Source organism: Nothobranchius furzeri, unplaced genomic scaffold (assembly GCF_043380555.1).
Source record: "Nothobranchius furzeri strain GRZ-AD unplaced genomic scaffold, NfurGRZ-RIMD1 Scf046, whole genome shotgun sequence".
In the NCBI taxonomy this organism is placed as follows: Eukaryota; Metazoa; Chordata; class Actinopteri; order Cyprinodontiformes; family Nothobranchiidae; genus Nothobranchius; species Nothobranchius furzeri.
This window is the reverse complement of record NW_027223063.1, coordinates 17708-22550: the sequence shown is the minus strand read 5'-3', so window position 1 is coordinate 22550 and position 4843 is coordinate 17708. Positions and strand designations below refer to the sequence as shown.

Genomic DNA, 4843 nt, shown 5'->3' with positions numbered 1-4843 from the left:
CCTCAAAGGGCTGAATCTGACGAGACTTGTCAGGTTTTGATGCAGACAGAAACAGGTTTTGTGTTTCTGCAAAGCTAGTTCCTCTGTAGCTAGCCAGAAGCTCATATCTGCGTCGTTTGTGAAGCGACTGTAGCTCAGAGGACCTTAGCCCTGACTGGAAAGCTGGTTGGCTGTTTGACAGAACAAAGACCATTTTGCACTCTAGGATTTCCGAGCAGTGAATAATTTAGCTATAAATATTCACCAAATGCACCAGATTTCTCTGAAGGAAGCTGTTAAAAGATGTTGTTTACACAAAACCAACAAGTTTTCTGAGAGCAACAATCCGTCCAACCACCTTCTTCAAAGCAAGTCTGATACTGACTGACCACTGACTGCAGACCTTTATGTATATGTCCATGCTGCCAGCGTCAGTCATAAAGGCTTTGTGACGTCATCACGCCACCTGCGCTTCCGTGCGTGCAGACGATTACAATTGTACTGCTGCGCATGCGTGAACGCTGTGGCCGTCTTGTGTGTCGGGTTTCTGTCTCCAGAGGGTCCGGTCCGGTCCAGTTGGGACAGAAAGAACGTTTAGTTGCTTCTGCAGGTTCTAATGAAACACTTTTAAACACTAAAGACTAGAAATGTCAGTCCTACCTGTAAATACGAGCTCAATGAAGCACGTAAAAGTAAATACGTGAACTTTGCGCACATGCAGCAAAAACAGTAGAATTTAACGAAGCACACGGCAGGTCTCCATGGCAACAAGGGCTCGCTTCCACGTTACGTAAAAGGGGTGGACAATGGTTTCTGGCGCTGAATCCAGGAAGTAGAGAAAACAAGACTGACCAAACAGAAAAACTGTCATTAGAAAATATCAGGAACATGAAATCAGGCAGATGAAGTCAGTTGTCTTAACCACGGTGTTTCAGGTAAATGTAAACCGTCTGTTGGACCAATGTCGCCCTCCTGTGCCTGTTTGCTGGTACTGCACCTAAAATATTGACATTATTCTAATGGTTCTGAAAGAAAATGAAACAACTGTAATAAAACCAGAAAATACACCCATGCACCAAACATCTTCATCACGCTGTTGTAAAAACCATCTCTGACATTTCCTCTCCCTGGCTCGCACTGGTCAGCGAGGCGCTGTCTGCATTTTCACTGCTCATTAATGGCACCCAGTCAGACGCAAGCACGTGCAGCATGGAACGAGACACGTGTGTTAAAATGTATTTGTACAGGATTTAAAAAGCTGACAGTGCTTCACAATAAATCTTAAGGCACCATAGATTAAATTAAGGACATAAATGCAAAAATAAAATAGATAAAACAAAAAGTCATACAGCCAAAATCTAGTTAAAACCATGATACATAAATCAGCTGCTGTTAAAAACAACATAGAGATGATTTTATTACCGGATGTAGTATGTTTGTGTCCCTGCTGCATAGTTCTGGAAACCCAGTTTTGTTATTGGTGTTTTTTAGTGGTTGAAGGTTACTATAATAGCTTACTGCCTTTGTGTGTTTACCTCTAATCTTATTAATTTCCCTTTTTCTTTTCTGTAAGTGTTTGTGCTGCTCTAGCAAATGAATTTCCCCACTGACATTACTGTTCTATTCTATTCATCCACCTGGGACCAGTGCTCTAAAACATCTCCTGTTGTGTGAAAAACGGGTGTGGGAGTTTCTACACCAGCCCACGACTAGAAGATCTTAGACTGTCCCCGTGTCCCTGTGATGGACTGACTGATGGAGTTCTGTAGCAGCTCCCTGAGACCACACTGAGAAATAAGCATGGGAGAGAGATAGTGGGTGGGTGGGGCTTATTTTGATTGAATTTATTATTTATTAATTTTATTTATTTATTTACTTACTTTTTAATCTTCTGAGTCTTCTGAGTGACGTCAGCGTGACGCGTAACTTCATGTTTTGCTGCACATCTCGACATGTCATGGCAACATAATTGGGGTGGCTCGCTCTTGGTCTCTCAGTCTAAGTTGAATTACTGAAAAAGATGGACTTTTACACAATATTTACATTTTTCCAGTTTCACTTGCATGTCCTCCATCAGATTTCTAGATGACCTGGTGTGACTTTTCCAAAGTGATGATTTGTGCTGGTTATTGTTATAAAATTTAACCTCACGGTTATTGTGACCAAAATTATCACGGTTTTCGGTATTATCGCGGTATTTTTTTAAACGTGTTACATTTTCAGACAACTAAATAATCCCTGTATACCAGGAAAATATTGTCCTCAGTTTGTGTCTAAGTTTTGCCTAAAGTTTGTTATTTTGTAATTATGTTGTTTATTTGTTTACATTTTTCCCCTTTAGTCTTTAAAATACCAATATTTGCCCATAACTTCTTAATGTTTGTCTGTTTGATGTCATCATTTTAAAAATATTAGATCAGATGATACTCAGGCCCTGTCCACACGTAGCCGGGGATCTGCCAAAACGTAGATATTTTTCTACGTTTTGGCCTGTCATCCACACGAAAACGGAGTTTTTTCACACGAAAACGGATCTTTTTAAAAACTCCGGCCAAAGTGAAGATCTGCGTTTTCTCCGTTTTGGGTGTCTGCGTGTGGACAGACAAAACCGGAGTTTTAAGGTCCGCAACGTCACTTTCCGTGACAAAAAAATGCTGACATCACGTGTGCGACCTGTGTTTACACTAGCCGACAGCATGGATGCCCTCAGAGCTGCGCTCGCTTTATCAATCGTCCAAGCGCTTTTTGCTTGTTTGTTTTTGCAAGCGGAATTACTGCTCATGGCGGAAGACCGCAGACGAAGGACGAGGTTAAGAACGGGGGAAGTACTGCCGCCTACAGGTCTGGCATGTCCTTAACAACGTATTTATCCGGGTACGTGTGGACAGAGTTATTTTTTAAAACGAGGTGGTGTGGATGCAAGTTTTTGGAGGGGCGGATATTCGTTTTAAAAAAGACCCGGCTACGTGTGGACTAGGCCTCAGTACGCCTTCTACTCAGATACCTTTTTACCCTTACTGTCATGAGCTGGGGTGAGTACTCTCTTCCTCTTAACCATCTGTGAGTCTCTTGCCAGGAGAGGGAGTGGCCCAGCTGTTCCTGATCAGCGGGGTGTTTTCCTATTTAAGGTGGATGGAGGACACAATTCGACGCCGGAAGATTGCCTCAGCGTGGTAGTAGCCAGCCACTCGAGTTATCTCTAGTATTTCTTGGATTAATGTTATTCGTAGTGTTTAGCTCTAGTATTTTTGGATGTTGACCTTTCTTGCTTCGCCTGGAACTGATTTGGATTTTTACCCTTGGTCAGGATTTCTGTCGGCCTCTTTAGATACTTACCTCTACTCCAGGATTTGGATTTTCAGCACGCGGACCATATCACCAACCTCCATAACCCACCTCTCATCTCAACCCAGTGCCCCATCCACCAGGACGCCCCGCTTCTCTCCACCTATGCTCCCTCTCCTGCGCTTCCCCCCGGCTCTCTACCTCTCCCTCCTCCAGCCAACATCTACACGCCCCACAGTAAGTTCTGCTGAACACCTCTGCCTACATTGGACTTCTGAATCAGAACCTATGCTCACCTGTGTTCTCCCTCCTCCAGACGCTGAGCTGTCGTAGCAGTTCCAACCACAGACTTATCTGTGCATCCTAAGTTCCTCCTTTATAAATAAATCATTTTACCATCCGTTTTTGGTCTGTGTTGCATTCTGCATGTCTTGGGTTAGGTACCTTCCTCCAAACATGACACTTACTTGAGTAATAAACCCTATATCAGGAAAATATCGTCCTCGGTTTGTGTCCTTCCAGTGAGCTTTGCAGATGTGGGAAAATGTCATCAGGCAGGTTGTAACTGCAAGTTTTTTTAATTACTGTAAAAATAAAAATGATTAAGAAATAGATTTTGAAAATAGCTCTTCGAGAAATGTTGTAATTTTTTATTGCATTCTGTTAGTCTAGAATAAAATAAATATGATGAAATAAATATTTTTTTCAGTTTGTTTTTCTCAAAAAATAAAAATTAAAATGCTTAAAGCCACATGGCTCCAGATGTTCTGGCTGGTGTGTGCATCTTTGAACCCAAAACGTGATAAATTAAACAACTGCTTTTTGTTCTAACTTTTTATTAGCGAATGTGAAAGTAACACACACACACACACCTGCAATATCTATCACTTACAGTTCAAACACTTGAAACCTTGAAAACATGAAGAATAAAGATATTCATGAACATGAATTGGAATATATTGCTGTAAACAGTAGCAGTTTTAGACCTGGACAATGGGGGCGGCAAAATGGGTATTAGGTACTGAAAAATCATTTTTATTTTCGGGAGTGCTGTGTGTCTTTTGGAGAACATATGTTACAGCGGCGACGGCTACTTGCTTTTTTGCTCTTGCCTTCTTTATGCCTTGGGGTATAAATGCATCACATTTTGTAATAAGTTGGTCAAGTAAATCACGCATAAGGAAGTGTGATCGCCCAGGGCACCAAACGAGCTAGGACTGCCCCTGGTTGTAGATCTTAGCTTATGTATTGTTTTCTTTTGACATTTATATACTTTAAACATCTTAATACTTATAATTATTTTACAGTGTCTGTTTCGTACCTTGCTTCTAACCTTTTTTTCCGTTGGTTTGGCATGGACCTTGTTCATTTCGTTCAGAATTGCCATCAGCACCATGAGCGTTTTTAGCCTATGTTGGGGAGTGCTGAAGCACCCCTAAATCATCTCCCAGCACCCCTAAAATGTGAGAATTTAAAATGTTTATTTTTACTAAATGTTTTCATCACACTTGTAAAATGTAAAAAGCATACAGTGCTTGGTTGAAACGTCTTATTTCAGTAGCAAAAATGCAGCAAAGCT

General features: G+C 41.4%; 1 long non-coding RNA gene across 1 annotated transcript; it reads left to right on the top strand.

Moving 5' to 3' along the window:
* Positions 1-765: 765 nt before the first annotated feature.
* On the top strand, positions 766-3664 carry LOC139064718 (uncharacterized). Its single transcript, XR_011517718.1, has 2 exons — positions 766-3501; positions 3581-3664. It is a non-coding gene; the product is annotated as an uncharacterized lncRNA (long non-coding RNA).
* Positions 3665-4843: the final 1179 nt, after the last annotated feature.